Raw genomic sequence first — 16775 nt, 5'->3', positions numbered from 1 at the left:
GCCGTTGCTTGCGTTCTCTCTTACCGTTTCCGGCTGCGCCGCTTAGCACGCGCACGAGCCGCATACGCGAGGCTCCGCTTGCTCCTCGTGTACACACGGCGTGAGCGAACCGCGCCCTGGCTTCGTCGAGCGGTGCGCAGGGGCGTGTACGGCACCATACATCTACCCCGAACTACCGCGAGCAGCGGCCCGGCGATGGCAGGCGCAGCCGAGGAGAGTCGGAGACCGGTAAGGAAAGGGAGGAGTGGGGTTGGCCGGCGTTTCCTCCGACCGACGAGGGAAGAGCGCTTCCTGTCGGATTAATTGTCGGCGCGACTGAATAATTACCGGTTTCTGAGAAATGCGCGGCGCTTTCACCTCCCTATTTTCCCGTCTCCTTTTTTCCCCTCCTTCTCACTGCCGTCGTCGTCTTCGCTCGTCCCGACGACCCGGTGCATCGTGGTGAAGTAGGGACCCGCGGTCCTCAGTCTTTCGCAAACCGGCGAGATTTTTTTGCGAGCGAGATAAGGAAGTGCTTAGCGACGCGTACTGTGTAGGATGCGCTTGCGCGCTACGCCTCTTTCGGCGTGCTCCGCCCTCTTGCGCGGGGGGCTTTCTGTGGCGGGACGCGTACGGGACGTGTCCCTCTTAAGCGGCTGCGAAAAGGGAGGGGAAAGGGGAGAACGGGGAGAGAGGGAGGATGAACGGAGGGAGAGGAAAGGGAGAGAAGTAGCAGTCGCCGGAAATGTAAATGCCGCCGTAACCCGCGCTCGCATTTGTAACGACTTGAAGCTCACAGCCCGGTGCTGTTGGGGGATCTGCTGTTTCTGTTTATCTCTAGAAGCTGCCTGCACAGGCGGTGGAACTGTTGGGTGGACGCCATTAAGCAATACGGAGAGCGCTGCAGAGATAGATGGGGTGGTACCTTTTTGCTGCTTGCGATTCAAGGTTATGATCAGTCGCGCCCTGTTTTAAGGAGATTGCGCAAGATAAATAAGGTCAAGTCAAATCTTTGCTCTAGAGCAAAGATATGAAATCAACCCCACGCATTTGTCTAGCAGTCAGTTCGGGTTCGTCGGAGTGGGCGATATGGCTCTCATTTATGTCTTTATGAAACGAAAGCTAGCTTCTTTTGACAGGGAGCTCGATTTATAATGTTTGTTTTGCGACCATACCTGTTGCGTATATAGATCATGAGGTGTGGCCTGCTGACTCTGTGCTATTTTGTGAGTAAAAAAAAAAGAAAAGCGGTCACTTGTAGGCGTGAGAGATAAGGGCACGTAATCGACGACCAGTTCGTGGATTAAGGTGGAACTACATGCGTGTTATTGTGTGCAGTACCATTGCACACTGGTGAAAAAGCTTCTTCTATGCCTGGGTCACTTTTACTCGAACAGAGTCCACACTTTTTTCGGCTGGCATAAGCGCGTTGATGAGTTGTATGGAGCGTGAGCATGGAATCTAGCGCACTTGAGTAGTCTGGGGCACTGGAAATGCCTAAATGGCGATTCAGGTACAGAATAAATAAATAAATCAAATAGAGTGATGCAAGCAGACGGCTCGACTGTGCCCTTCCTTCCTTCTACTTTTTAAAACCCTAATGGGCAGATCCCATATCCGAATCCCGCAGATTGCAGAGAGCGAGAAAGTCGCAGTTGCGTGGTTTTTAGTTTTTTAGTTTTGTCGGCTTCCCCGCTCTACACTCGAGCAACGCCGTGAACCAGATAGCATGCTCGATGTATTAAACGCCTGAGGGTTCCAAGAGGTATTTCTGAATTGATTGGTTCGTCGCTTCTCTTCGTGCGGCGCATTTGAGCGCTGTTTTTTTTTAATGCGTTGCTTTTGCGGAATGCAGAATGACTGAACATTAGCTGTTGAATGTGATAGGATTAATGCAAGGCACGTTCTTAGTCCCGCCTGCACCTTTACCGGCCGAAAAGAACTGCACCGAAAAAAAAAAGTTTTCAATGACCACAGTGGCCTAATTTTGATCCATTCGTGAACTTAAATGACCACATGTGGCATTAAGTTTCTGGAGTGGTATGCAACGCCATTATATAGCTTAATCACTGAAACGAGTGGCTACTCGCTGAGGCCGAAAAATTGTACATTTCTCAGCCAGGCACAGAGGGTTGGTCGTTATTGTGCTCTGAACGGCTGTGTTCCTTGGTACCTGCCTAGTTTTAACACAGTATATGGCTTGATACATGCGTGTCGAAAAGCTTGCGAGAAGGCACGTATTGGGCTTTAAAAATCGTTCAAAATGCGTGCACTAGACAACCAGATCGAGTGATAATAAGCACGTTCTTTTTCACGCCGCATTTTCCCATCCCTGGATAGAGGCTGAAGATCCTGGCGGGTTGGCAGGCGTTGTCAGTGAGCTGCTTGTCGTCGTTATTAAAGCGCGAAAGAAGTCCCATTCCGCCGTTTGCTGCGCTGACAGCTCAAAACGAGAGTTAGTCGTACGTGACCCTAACCGCCGCGGTGGCTCAGTGGCTAGGGCGCTCGGCTACTGATCCGGAGTTCCCGCTTTCGAACCCGACCGCGGCGGCTGCGTTTTTATGGAGGAAAAACGCTAAGGCGCCCGTGTGCTGTGCGATGTCAGTGCACGTTAAAGATGCCCAGGTGGTCGAAATTATTCCGGAGCCCTCCACTACGGCACCTCTTCTTCCTTTCTTCTTTCACTCCCTCCTTTATCCCTTCCCTTACGGCGCGGTTCAGGTGTCCGCCGATATATAAGACAGATACTGCGCCATTTCCTTTCCCCAAAAACCAATTATTATTATTATTATTAGTACGTGACCGCACTCGTTTCACGCGGGATGGCATACCCTGGGAAATGTCGGAATTCTACTCACTTAATTCCGGTCGACGACTTCTTGCACTCCTCGTCGTTCGAGGCTTCTCGTCGCACTTGTCTTGGCTACGCGCCGCTTTCTGACGGATGCCTTATAGCCTACAAATTACGACTTGCCTGATCCACCGAATGGAAACTTGACGCTATCACTTTCGTTGCGATGACTCCTTTGCAATCGCTCCCCTTTCGAATGTCTTCCTTTTCTTCCCTATTTAGTGGCGGCCACTACGATGAACCTGCGCTCCACAAAGCCTTCTTTGCTCTTAGGTTTCACTGCAACTGAACTGTGGGAGGAAAGAGCTACGAAGATGAGCAGAGACCTCGACAGTTTGGCACACCCCTTATCCGAAACTGGCTGTCCCGTGAACAACGAGAGCTAGCGGTTGAAAAGAAAGGGGAGTGCTGGGCAGTCTTCGCAGCTGCGCTAGCGCGACTACAACTTTTCAACTAGGGAGAAGGGTGCGCCCTGTCGAGCGTTCCTATCCCGCCGACGGACGCTGTCGAGCCCGGGTGTTGTTGAGCGCGGGACGCAGCACCACCGCCGCCTTCGTCGGGCGCCGAACTCTGGCCTGCAGGAGCCGCGATCACGATGTGCTGCTCCGTTTCTTTGGGGCGAGCCCCTCCACGCGGGCGCGCTCGCAGCCACGCCGCCCTCTCCCCTCCCTCCCTTCCCTACCCACGCGAATCACGCATGCGCCAAGTTGGCCGCCTTCTTTCAATCTCCTTCCCCAATCTTCCCGTTCGGGCTGGTGGCTCGCCTGCTTGCATCGCTCCCTTTGCTTTGCCCGCTCTCGCTGTCTTTCTTGCTTTCATCGTGTGGTGGTGTTTCGTTGTTTTCTTTCCTTTGTTCTGTTGTTACGTTTTCCTTCTTTCCTGGCTTCACTCTCTCCTTTCTGTAGTTATTTATATTCAACTTTTCCCTTCTGTACTGGAGACTCTCTCTTTATGCTAGCGGTCGGGGTATTGAATTCGAACGAGTTTTTCCGTGCTTACATGACTGCCTTCGGCCCCAAAGTCTCTCCATCTGGTTGTCTTTTTTTTTTAATTCCTTGTAGCCTCGGAGTTTCTTTTTTGCTGTTGGATATTCCTTGATGATTTTATTTTTCGCCTTAAAACTGTTTCATTCTTTCGCTGCACTTGTTGCACCATCTTAGAGCGTAATATTTTTTTTCCTGCGAGATTTTTACTTAGTAATTCCTTTCGTGCTTCCAGGATGCGCGCTTCGGTACCTCTCGCTTTTCTGTGGCGTTCCTTAGCTTTCTTGTACTGCGACATCGTTTTTTTTTCTGGCGCAATGTCAGCACCCTCCTTGTAACCGCGAGCCAAGTTTTTCCGCGTTATACTTTTTTTTTGTCCTTAACTCGCATTTCTCGCTTTAGTGGCTCCCCTAACTTTCGCTTACCCGTTGACCGTGGCCACGTTTAACACCACCCCTCCTGGTCTCGGTCTACCCTTGTTCTGTTTCTTCTCGCGTTTCTTCCTCGCGGTTTCTATCTGTCCTCATGCCCGACAGAGAGCAGCCAGCCTGCAAAGGTGGTTTCGTTTACCTCGTAAGCGCTTTTTATTGTACCGTCCCGCGTTTCTCCACATTTTCCCCGCGCCACTCTTTCCTTTTCTGTACTCACTCGGGTGGTTTCCAATGTGAAGCAACCGTGTTTCTGCATCCGATATCTCCAGCGAAGGCTCGAGAGAATTTCTCGCCTACCGGGCATGGCGTTTGACCGGGGCTGTTTTGTTCTGGGCGCTGAAACGTTGAGTATGCTTCCTTTCACTGTTTCTTTTTTTTTGCACCTCCTTTCGAGTATGCCTCCATTCCGGCCCGAAGCAGAGGCATGCAAAACGAGACCTCGCGATTTAGGTACCGGCAGAAAGAAGGATAGAAATGTCGGCGTGAGGAGCGATGCTGCGCAGACAAGTGGAAAACGAAAAAAGAACGGCTCGAAAGAAAAAAAAAAGCGAAGTGAATTGCGAGAAGTGCCGGGAAGACGAGCTGGGGTAGCAGCAGCCCTACTGTCGAGCCGAGAAAGGCGCGCGAACCCAGATAGATAACCTTGGCTTCGCCGAGCGGGCGAGCTCTCGCTGCTTCTCGACGTTGGCGCGCGGTTTCCCGGAGCGGCACGAGATCAGAGGTGAGCGCCGCCGGCTCCGGCCGAATGGATGCACGCTCGGGTGGCTGGATGGATGGATGCGCAGGAAGCCTTCCCCCTTCTCTTCTTATGCCCCGGTGCGAACGCGAATGGGCGCGAGCCTTTCTTCGGCGGTGGCGGATTCGCGCTGAGCGTGGCTGGAACTTGACATGCGAGCTTGGCAGGCGGGGTGGCTGTGGAAGACATTGCGGCTTCTGAATACGCTGCAGTCTCTTTTCTCAGCGTGTAGTTGGCGCAGTTTGCTATTTTTTTTAGCTTAGTCAACGATTTTGTGCAGATGCACAGCTTGAGGAAGCTTCAACGTCTTTTTTTTTTTTCAAGCAGCTTGGAAGTTAGGCTTCTCCTCTACAAAGCTCGTTATGTGGTGGTGCACGCTTTAATAATAATTGGTTTTTTGGGGAAAGGAAATGGCGCAGTATCTGTCTCATATATCGTTGGACACCTGAACCGCGCCGTAAGGGAAGGGATAAGAGAGGGAGTGAAAGAAGAAAGGAAGAATTAGGTGCCGTAATGGAGGGCTCCGGAATAATTTCGACCACCTGGGGATCTTTAACGTGCACTGACATCGCACAGCACATGGGCGCCTTAGCGTTTTTCCTCCATAAAAACGCAGCCGCCGCGGTCGGGTTCGAACCCGGGAACTCCGGATCAGTAGTCGAGCGCCCTAACCACTGAGCCACCGCGGCGGGTAACAAGTAAGAAAAAATAATGAAATGAATAATAATAATTGGTTTTGGGGGGAAGGAAATGGCGCTGTATCTGTCTCATATATCAGCGGACAGCTGAACCGCGCCGTATGGGAAGGGATAAGGGAGGGAGTGAAAGAAGAAAGGAAGAAAGAGGTGCCGTAGTGGAGGGCTCCGGAATAATTTCGACCACCTGGGGATCTTTAACGTGCACTGACATCGCACAGCACACGGGCGCCTTAGCGTTTTTCCTCCATAAAAACGCAGCCGCCGCGGTCGGGTTCGAACCCGGGAACTCCGGATCAGTAGTCGAGCGCCCTAACCACTGAGCCACCGCGGCGGGGCAATAATGAAATGAAAATTGGTTTTTCAGGGAAGGAAATGGCGCAGGAACTGTTTCACATATCTAGGCAGACACCCGAACCGCGCCGTAAGGGAAGGGAGGAAAGAGGGAGTGAAAGAAGAAAGAAAAAGAAAGAGGTGCCGTAGTGAAGGTCTCCGGAATTATTTCGACCACCTGGGGATCTTGAATGTGTTCTGACATCGCAAAGCACACGGGCGCCCTTTTGCGTTTCGCCTCCATCGAAACGCGGGCCGCCGCGGTCGGGTTCGAATCGAGGTACTCCGGCTCAGTAGCCGAGCACTCCAACCACTGAGCCACCGCGGCGGGTCAGCTTCAGCGACGTGTCCATTTTTTTTAAATCAGCTTTGAAGTTAGGCTTCACCTTTATAAAGCTTGCTATGCGGTGGTGCACGCTTTACAAGGCTAAGGAAAAAGTGGGCAATGTACCATGCCGTTATCTCTCGACGTCGTTCCAGTAAATTTGGATGTAGACTTTGAGTACTTCAGGTCTTTTGTGTGTGGGGGACTGAACACAATGGGCATTGAAGCCGGAGCGGTTATGGCGTGGAGCTAGAAGTGCTCGTGCTCTTTTGACAGCTACGATGCCTCGGCATTTGTCCGAATTCGACCAAATGACCCTGTCTGTATGTTCACACTGCGTCTGCAAGGCGTACACAGAGTAGTCAGTTTTTAGGGCGCAGCGATTTGGATTCGGTCCAGTGAAGTCGTTTGGGAGCACAAAAAGAAGAAGAAAAAAAAAGACAGCTCTGCCAAAAACTGCTTGCATTGCTCCGGTTGTTGTCGTCGGGAGTCCGCGCACGATTCCGGCCGTCCATTTCGGAGTGGCAGCTTTGGTACAAAAGAAGTAGCGTCAGGAGAAAAACAATAGTGACGTGTTGCTAAAGGAAGGAATAAGAAGAAAAAAATGTCCAACGTAAGAACCACGCGGTGTCATCATCTAGGCAGTCATCTTGCGGCATTCTTTATTATGTTATTTCTTCCAGACGTGAGCTGGCTCTTTTGTTCTACGCAAACACAAAGCGCGAAGATACCGGAATCACCCTCTCCCCTCTTGTTTTTTTTTATGTGAGAAAAAAAAATGACGCGTGGTGGCAATGAATCTGTAGCGCAAACACTGCAGCAACCGTTGCCTTTCCCCTGCTCGCTTGTTTTTTTTTTTCCCCGTGCAGGCATCTCGGCTCTGAACAACTAACCTAGTAGATGCGAGCCCGCAGAAACAAAAGCCTCGAAGAAATTTCTCTTTACTTTCGCGCCTCTTTCTTTCTCCCGTGCGCTACTTCGTTGGAGAAACTGCGTTGAAAAATGGACGTTTGTTTACAGCGGCTCCACGCACTGTTTCGCCTCGCACGTCCCTCCCAGGCCCCGCAGCCGCCCCAGCCTTTTCCTGTGATTCCGGTTCGCATTGTCCGCTGTTTAAACTTTAGCGAAGGTCCCCCTCGATTTTTCATTAATTTTTTTCTTCCTTGTATTTTGATACCTAAACGCACGCATCGCGCAGCAGCGACGCTTGCGATTGTTTTGGACGGCTCTTTCATCCCGGCCTTTTGTTGCGTCTCGCTGGCGCGTCCGTTGCGGGCCCGCTACCTTCCTCATCACCCCTCCTAGATGGTTTCGCTCCCGAACTGCTTGTCCTCCCCCCTCTCTTCCCCCTCTCTTTCCTTGTTTCTCGACCTGTCCCTTACTCTGCTCCCCTCCATCTAGTCCCTCCTCCTCCTCCTGCCTTCCTTTCGCCGGTTGCGATAGGCGAAGAAGGCTTTGTGTCCGCCTTGCACCGACTTCGATCCGTGCGGCGATGTGGACTCTTGAATTGTCCCGGGTCTGGAGAGATATCGCTCCTGGGCACGCCTTTCTCCCCCTCGTACAACCCCATCCCTCTCCGCTTCCCTTCTTCCTTCCTGCGAAGCCCCGCTTTGTGTGCCCGGCTCTCTCCATTTCTGTAGGGTAACGTGGGGGCGACGGTGATGTGTGAGAACACCGAAGGGGCACGTGTCCTGACCCGTTGCTCCTCTCTGGTCTGTGGTCTCCCCTTTTCGCCGGTGGGCGCTTTTCCGCTCGTCGACCTCGGCATGTAGGTATGCTGCGTAAGGTTGGACGGGGGCAACGATGACGTCGCTTGCGAGCCTACGGACATGCGCACTTCCGGTCTTCCTTAGCTGAAGCTGATGGAGAGAACGCGCGCATTAGAAATAGCCTAGTGGTGCGCCCATTTTCACTTTTTTTTTTAAATCTAAGTCTACTAGCGGCCACTGCACATCGCAGAAAAGGATGCTTGAGAGAGCTGTGCTTGTAGGGAAACGTAACGATTACGACGAAAACAGTTAGCCTCTCCATGCGTTTTTTTCTTTTCTCTCTATTTATTCATTGCTGCGGGAATAGCGACCCTTGCAGGTATTTAAAGAAGATCGGTGATCACCTGGTAGTTCGGCCTCACGACAGTCAGTGGAACAGGGAGTTAGTTTTTTGTTGTTGTAATCAGCGGCAAGTTTCGTTGCGTGGTCCTAGAATTGTGTGAAACAACACGATTTTGTGCTGAACGGTCGATACGGCAAAATGGAACCCTGCGGGGAGCGAAAAAAAAAAACAAAACAAAGCTTGCCGCGCTTGCGTTTTCTAGTGATCTCCTAGTTTCTACTGTTTGTCGCGTTCTCCTCGCTGTCGTAAATCCGGCAGTTTTTTATTCCACGGCGCGCGCGTTTTTCTTCAGAATCGCTCCGCTTATTCCCGTCTTTCCAACGCTCCTCGGCAGCTTTGTTGAAGCTTGGAAGTGTCAGAAAAACGGCGCTAAAAAACAAAAGAAAGAAATCGACCGCGGTGTTATGCATGCCACCCGAGAGAGTGTCGTAGCAGCAACCAGAACGCGTCCTACGGCAAAAAAAAAAAAAAAACTCTCTTTTCTCCAGAAGGCGGGCTCGTCGTTACGATAACGGGTGCGCAATCAGCGTCAGGTTGTTCTCCGAGAGAACCGAGCGTCGAGGTCTATACGGGAACCGAACCGAGCAACAGCTCAGCCTCGCTGCAGTCTATACTTAACGCCGACGTTTTCCCTTGGCGCCGTCGAGAGAACGGCGGTGGCCAGACCGCAACGCTACGCTTGCTGCTCTCGTCTTCTTTGTCTGTCTGTGTGTCGACAATGCCATGAAAGCGCGCACCGCAACAAATGCCGGAGCATTGATCTTTCGGCTCCGCTCCGACCCGGCATCGGAAAAGGGCGACGTCGTCTATGTGTGGTAGGAGGGGAGTGGGGGGGGGGGGGGGGGGGGGCACTGTGTGCCGAGTACAAAGGCAGGAGGAGGAAGAAGAGGGAGGACAATCGTATATACGAAAATGAAAGACACGCGCGAGCCGGAACAGAGGAGGCAGGCTGAGAGAGGGAGAGTGTAGTGCGTTCGTTGTTGTCGCGTCGACGCTCGGTGGGAGCTGGATGTGTGTGGGGCCTGGCTCTTGGCGGGCGTGAACTGAGCCCGGGATGCGTGTGTGTGTGTGCGTGGGGCCGGCCTTCGAACGAGGCAGAACGCGCGCCCGGAACATTCGAACGTGCATTGATCACGATTTGCGGTGGCGACCTGCCAAGGGAAGTTTGCTGTCCTCCGCTGCCTTTTCCTTTTGACTTTGCTCTCGCGATGGCTCCGACAGTGCGCAGTTGTTGCTCCGGCGCTCTTTTGGCTCTTCCCTCCTGGTCGGGCACTCTGTTCACCCGACGTTCTCTTCTCTCTTCTGAATTCAGTTCTTACTTATCTTTTTTGTTTTGCCTTCGGCGGTGATTTGCAGGCTTTTCTTGCGTGCTCCGCACCTCTACCTCTTTGTATGCGCTTTGAAGTGCGCGCGTGCAAGTGACTGTGTACAGAAAGACGTCGCGAACCAGACAGAGCAGCGCACAAGCCGTTAAAAGCGCACGCCGGGCGCACAAATGCCGCTGCCGCTTCATTGTTGGAACTGTTCGCGACGCGTGGAGCTCGTTCTGTAAAACACATCCCGAGTCCTTCATCAGGGGCTTTTATGTAGGCGCCCGCAGGAATACGTTTGGTAAATTTGGAAGGCGGGCCTGTCGTTGTTTGTTTGTTGCGTAATGTTTATATTTTGTTTATCGGGAAGTCGAAGCGAGCACTTAAGAGCCCCCGTCGGCTAATCTGTTCGTAATCAGGCAGTGCCAAGAAGAACGCAGGTACGAAGTCGTTGATGGCCGTCTTTTATTTCACGAGAGGAGAGCTTTCGCCCCGCCGTCGCCTGTAATTCGTAACCGCTTTATCGTGGGTTTTCATCGTTTCTCGAGATTGTCGCCGCACCGATTCGCAGTAGTCGCTCCCGATCGTGCAACTAGCCGTATATTACGCGGTCGCAGAGCGGCAGCGACGCCAGCGAATGTCTTATGCCGGTCGAGAAGCAATAGAAATACAACGCTCCCTTTTATCCTATAATTTTTTTTGACTGTGCGGTGTCTACGTATACCGCGCAGGAACTTGTGTTCATGTAACATTCGAAAGCCGAAGGCGACGCTCATGTTATTCTGAATTTATTTTTCCTCAGTTCGGTTGAATGGATGCTTTGTCGTGTTGTAGTGATAGCTGCATTACGGTAGCATTTCGAGCCTTGAGCGTGGCGGCGCCGCCACGCAGTCACGTGGTTGGTCATGTCGTGCGGAGCAGCTGCCGGCGGCGCGACGCCGTGGCTGGCCACGTGATTGGTCACGTGACCAGCCACGTGGCGCCGGCGAAACCGAGCTGCCATAGTTGTGCGCATGCGCCGTGTCAAGTGTGACGAAGATGAAGAAGGAACGCCCAGCGAAACGGAGCGGCGAAAGACTGACGCTGCAATTCGACTGAGCGAGTTGCACCCGGCCATCTGTAGCTATCGCGTCACTCCAAGTTTAACCAGAGCTAAACCACCGACAATTTTACTGACGTTTTTCGAGTATGCAGTTCGGGGTCGTCCACTTGTACCCCTTTTATGGAGTAGACTGCAGCTGGCTCATTTTCATTTCAAGAAGGAAAAGTGGATAAACAAATTACGTCCGCCCTAGCGGTCACTGGATCGGGTTACTTAATTGCTTGACCAGTGGGCCATAACTTACAAGCCTGCTAAGGACACAAGTCTTCTCACTAGCAAGTTCATCCCCAGGAAAAAAGATTCAAATTATATGATAACGTTCAGAACAACAAAAAAGTATAATTGCTTGAGTCTATAAGGAGGCAAGTGTACATCCCCCGCGAAAAGTCTTTAGGCTGCAGTGCTCACTTGTAGTGGAATGAATATTCCTTTAATTCCCTCCTGTAGTGGAGCATTCAAAGAACACGTCAAGCAGAAACTTCTTAGCATTACAAGGCTCTGTGCTCTTCAGTGGTCTTCTGGTTAGACCTGGGGTGACGCGATAGCTACATCTGGCCGAGTGGAACTCGCCCAGTCGAATTGCAAAGTCAGTCTTTCGCCGCTGCGTTTCGCTGGGCGTTCCTTCTTCATCTTCGTCCCACTTGACACGGCGCATGCGCACAGCTGTTGCAGCTCTGTTTCGCCTGTGGTTGGTCACGTGACCAACCACGTGACCAGGGGGTGGCCACGCTGAAGGCTCAAAGAGGTTTCGTAGTATAGCTATCGGTACAGGCTTTGGCCTGAATTCTTTTCACCAAGACTGTGCATGGATGCTTACAATAAACAGTGCATAATTGCGTTAATATTGAACACACAAAAAAAGTTGATGGCAAAACAGGTTGAGAAAGTTCAGAGTCTATCTTACGCGCGTTTAGGTGGCGCGACCTAAAAATTCTGCAGAAAACTTTTCCTATACTTACGCATGATGACCAAAGCTGCCTATGTGCCATAAAACGCAACACAACACAGGTGGCGCGACCTGGTGTTTTTCTCCAGATTTATACCTTTGCATTGCGTTAGGGCCGCCGTGGTGGCTCAGTGGTTATGGCGCTCGGCTGCTGACCAGAAAGACGTGGGTTCGATCCCGCCCGCGGCGGTCGCATTTCGCTGGAGGCGAAATTCTAAGGCCCGTGCACTGTGCGATGTCAGTGCGCGTTAAATAACCCCAGATGTTCGAAATTTCCGGAGCCCTTCACTGCGGCGTCCCTCATAGCCTGAGTCGCCTTGGAACGTTACACCCCTTTCCCAAAAACCATACACACACTCAAAAACCGCATTGCGTTAGGTACCATTGTCTATCCACATTTAACAGCGATCCGTCATCTTGCCGTTACGCAGCTAGTCGGAAGAGTTGCGCAGGCATTTGCTTAGTTTATGGGGGCTTAACGTCCCAAAGCGACTCAGGCTATGAGAGACGCCGTTGTGAAGGGCTCCAGAAATTTCGAACACCTGGAGTTCTTTGTTGAGCGCTGACACCGCACAACACACGGGGCTCTAGCATTTCGCTTCCATCGAAATTCGACGGCCTCGGCCGGGATCGAACCCGCGTCTTTCGGGCCAGCAGCCGAGCGCCATAACCACTCAGCCACCGCGGCATTTGCTGCTTTCGAAGAGGCTCGTTTGAAACGTTCGAGAGAAGTGATTGGTAAAGATGAGAAACTTAAATGCAAATTCGACGATGAACATGTCTGAGTTTCAAAATTTTGCGGGCCGTTCGCCGGCAGCACTGCGCGGCTTTCGAAACTTCACCGGCAATACCGCACTGGGGCAGAAGAAGCCGCTGCTCGCGAAGTGCGCGCGCGTGCCTTTAATTGACGTTCTAGCCGGCTTCGCTGGCTTCTCTTTTGTTTATCTTCTTTATTTTCTCGTGCGCGGCCGCTCAGTCGGTCAGCAGGCAGGGCCTAGGAGCCGCTCGTCGCTTGCGTTTTCTTGGTGTTGTGCGGGCCTGCGCAGCTGCCGGGAACAACTCCGTCAAAAATAAGTTCGCCTCTGTTTGCTTTGATTCTGTTGCGAGTGCGCTTTGCGTCATCTGCTTTTGAGAGGGGCTTGCTCTTACTTGCTCCAAGCCCCCCTCCCCCCCCCCCCCCCCTTCTTTCTCTCACACACGGACGCATGCGGACGCAGCCTGCGGCAAAAGTGAATGCGTGAGCGAGCTGGAGGGAGAAAAATGCGCAGCGAGCCCGTGCGCTGCGGTACCACGAGGAAGAGGATTTTTCGAGAGCTAAGAAAGATGTGGATAAGAAAGCGCTAGGCTTCGGGCGGAAGCGTGGGCCAAACTCAAGTCGTGGGCACTAATGAGTCCAGGTTTGTCTTTTTAATTTTTGTTTTGGTCTGCACCAAAAATGAAGAAACAGGTTCTCTCTCTCTCTCTTTCCTTCTCTTCAGTGTGTGTAAGAAGCGTAATTAATGAAAGAGAAAAAGATTAACCGGCCATCGCTCGCCGTGGTGCTTGTGCTGTGCTGCACCGCCCTGCGTTTGCTTTATCTCGGACCGTTTTTAATTAGCTGCAGGCTCACTTCTCAATAAACGAAAGGGCCCGGACGTATAGCTTTCTCCTTGACGTGTCGCTTCTCCGCGGGCGGCGGACAGGCGGGCGTCTTTATTTTTTGTTGTTGTTATGGTTGTGCACGTTTCCTTTCACTAAGCTGTGACGCCCCTTTGCTTTAAGCGGATTCTGTTCGCGATGGTTTAAGCGTACAGGCGCGCAGAAAATGAAGCCGGAGATGAAGACCCGTGTGGAGGAAACTCGGATAAAAAAAAGCAAGAGAGAGAGAGAATTTTGCTCTGAGCGAAAAGGTCGGAAGTGTCCCCGTTTCCCTGTGAGACAGCTTTCATCTCATTCATTACGTATCGAACTGGACTCCCGGTCTGCTGGGATATGGGGGATTTTTTGTTTCTGCGCCTTCCGCGCAACTTTCTCCCGTTAAATGTCATTAAAGAACTGGCTGCGGTGTACGTGTCATGCGCTTACATCTAGAAAGAAAGAAAGAAAGAAAGAAAGAAAGAAGACAAGAAAGAAAGCGGGAGATTTGAAGTTTAGGTTTATTAAGTTCTTTTTCTCGCAGCCCGTGTGTCGCTTTGGGACGTTAAACTGTACGTGCGAAAATCAATTTCGTTCCAGGTCTCAAGTCGCCGCCGCCTCCGTCTGTGACTGTCGCAAAGTGTCGTGAAAACGGTGACGTTATTTTCGGTGTAACTGCACGAAGGTTGCGAACCATGGGCATCTGCAGTTTTACGGAGAGCGGAACGTAGAGAGTTTTTTTTTTTCTTTACTGGCTCGCTGGCGCCTCTTCGTTCAGGGTGCGAAGCGCTGTCGTTTCGATTCAAGATTGTGCTTCGTGGGCACATGTTCGTGGTAGCGATTGCGCGCATTGAAAACTGAGTCGCAAAATAGGTGTCGCGTATACTCTGCGATTCAAAGGTCCGTATTTTCTAACGATTAATTTCGTTTTACATTTATTTGGTCCTCTCCCATTGTTTGCTGCTCCCTGTGACGTAGGCCGCGCGAGAAGACGTCACGCTGGTCATCGCAAAAGCACGTCCATGATGTCATTGCATGAACTCGTTCCTCGCCCATGTCCACACTGGTGGACCGGCGCCGGCGACTACGCCGACGAATGGCGTTCGACACGCCTGACGAACTTTTTCGGTGCCAGTCCGTGCAGTCGCAGCTTAAATAATCTGGGCGTCGGTTGTGGTACGAATTGGTGCCGCGGCCGGACAGGCTGCCTCTGTGATTGGCCGTTTGCTTCCCAACCTTCTGTTGTTTCGTCACGATTGACGTCACGGCCAAATAAAATGCGTCATTACGAAATACGACCCAAAGATTGAGTGTAAGGAATGCGTGAAACGTGCGGTCGAAGAATGCACCTGTGTCGGGCCGTTGTCGGCCTCGCTCATTCGTGGAGCTTTTTTCAGCTATATGTTGATTTTGCTTCATGACAGCACTCGTGCGCAGCCTGCAATTACTTTCCTGCCTGCAATGTTGCATGAAAGAAGAGCAAAAAAAAATTGGCGGAGGGGGATCTCTTGGCGCAGTAACACGTGCGCGATGACCGCTGGCTCCCCCATGGCCGCCTGTCACTGTGAAATTTGTGTCGGTATATTTTTGCCGGAAAGCGAAGAACATCATCACTTCGAAGTCAACCGTGTATGTTTGAGATGTGTTGTATATGAATGGTCAGTAGCTGGTTTCAAGAGTTTGGTTGTTCCGGCTCATTATGCCTTGGACGACGATCACGATGGTAAGCTGCGACGCAGTGGCGGCTAAATTTTGTGCTGACGCGTCTCTCCCAAAGCTTTTAATCTTGCTAATTGAAGCTTTAGACGCGTCTCGCTGCCTTTTCTTCCCTGACAGTTAAGCTGACCACCGGTCTTTGCCAGCCAGCCTTTGCTTCATTCCTTACATGTCGCGGGGGGCCATGTGGGTCTAGATTGACAGGATTGTAGTTTTATTTTCACGCCGCCTTCTCCCGTCAAGTTTTATTAAAATGCGGACTTTCAGGTGCATGCAAGCCTTCGATTTTCTTTCTGAAAAAAAAAAAAGAAGTAAGAGAGATAAACATAAGCTCCATGTGACTTTTGTTATTCGCATCTTGCTAGAAAAAATGCCTTCGGAAGAGTGTTTCGAAACATCTTTTTTGAGCTCTTGAGGTGACGGATCTTTCATAAAAAATGTGACTTTACCGGCCCCAATTTTTTTTGGGCTTCTGTTCGCTGGGTTTTGCTTGTTTTTGTTTTTCTTTTGACGAATGTGCCTTTGCGTATTGTTTAACTTGGGAACTAAAAGCTCTCATGTTTCCGCTCTTACGTCCTCACCTCTCTCCTATCTCTCTTTGGACTCAAATGTAGGCGGCACATGTTGCGGACATGACTGCTAAAAAAATAACCAACAGGTAGTATTGCAATCGAATCTCGATAACGCAGTCGAATAATGCAGGTAATGCAGCTGCTCCAGCTATGCGTAGTCGAAATAAAGGGTTCCCGGTCGGGCCTCCTTTAATAAACACGTGACGTTGACGGGTCCCGAGGCGTCAGCACGAGTAAACAGGAAGTTCGAATTAAGCGAGTTCGAATGAACGACAGTCCACCGTGTAGTAGCTTGGCGTGTCACTCTAGCAATGATCAATGTCGTGTATTTACTTTGCTTTGCTGCACCGCTCATGGGTTCGCCCGTGCACTTACCTCTGCCGTGACCTGTTAGCAGCAGTCAGGTGTGCCCGGCACCTCGCTAAATGCTTGCTGCGCTGCTTGCTGTGACGTTGATGAATGCAGATAGATATGCTTTAGTCGGCCGGCGATCAGAGGAAAACAGGTATGAACTTAGCTATGTGACAAGCCTCATTCTGTACAAATGTTAGGCCTCTTCGTTGCGACTTTTGAGTGAGTTCATATTTTGCAAACGCGGTCTCAGCAAACCTGAACGGGATTATAGGCATCTTAGCTCAGATGTCGTACAGGTATGACAGGAGCCAAGTTTGAATGAGCGCCAACATCACTGCTGCGTATACGCTTGGATCGGGGCGATCTTAGTGTGGTGGGAGTGACACAGGCGGGGCTTCCTTCCTTTATCTTTTTGACCTGGCACTTCCCTTCGCGTGATCAAAAAAACTAGAAAGCGGCTGTCAAAGCCCTGAAGAAGACGCGCAGAGGTAATTGAGTTCTTTAACGGGCGGATGGTGGGGTTTATTCATTTCCTTTCTCCAGTGCGAATTCCTCGCTGCCACCTCCTTCTTCCGCTTTCTCTCCGTCTTCATTTTCCTTCGCCTTCGCAGAATCGCCGTTAATTGATCGAGCAAGGATCCCTGGTCATTAGCGCCTCCTATCTTAGCGGTGTCGGCCGGTCGGTACTGCTCTGGCGGACTGGGACGGGAAAAAAA

At 51.4% G+C, this 16775-nt stretch overlaps 2 protein-coding genes across 4 annotated transcripts in view; one reads left to right on the top strand and one right to left on the bottom strand.

Moving 5' to 3' along the window:
• LOC144120776 (immunoglobulin domain-containing protein oig-4-like) overlaps nucleotides 1–3424 on the bottom strand; it is a 41750-nt gene extending 38326 nt beyond the window's left edge. The window contains exon 1 of the mRNA XM_077653477.1: nucleotides 2838–3424. The gene's annotated coding sequence lies outside the window, so the exon portion shown is untranslated. The remainder of the gene's footprint in view (nucleotides 1–2837) is intronic.
• Nucleotides 1–16775, top strand: part of Plod (procollagen lysyl hydroxylase) — a 127324-nt gene that overhangs the window by 70318 nt on the left and 40231 nt on the right. The gene's annotated exons all lie outside the window — the stretch shown is intronic.

Source organism: Amblyomma americanum, chromosome 2 (assembly GCF_052857255.1).
Source record: "Amblyomma americanum isolate KBUSLIRL-KWMA chromosome 2, ASM5285725v1, whole genome shotgun sequence".
Lineage (NCBI taxonomy): Eukaryota > Metazoa > Arthropoda > Arachnida > Ixodida > Ixodidae > Amblyomma > Amblyomma americanum.
Note: the sequence above shows the minus strand (reverse complement) of the source record. Positions and strands in the feature narration are given on the sequence as shown.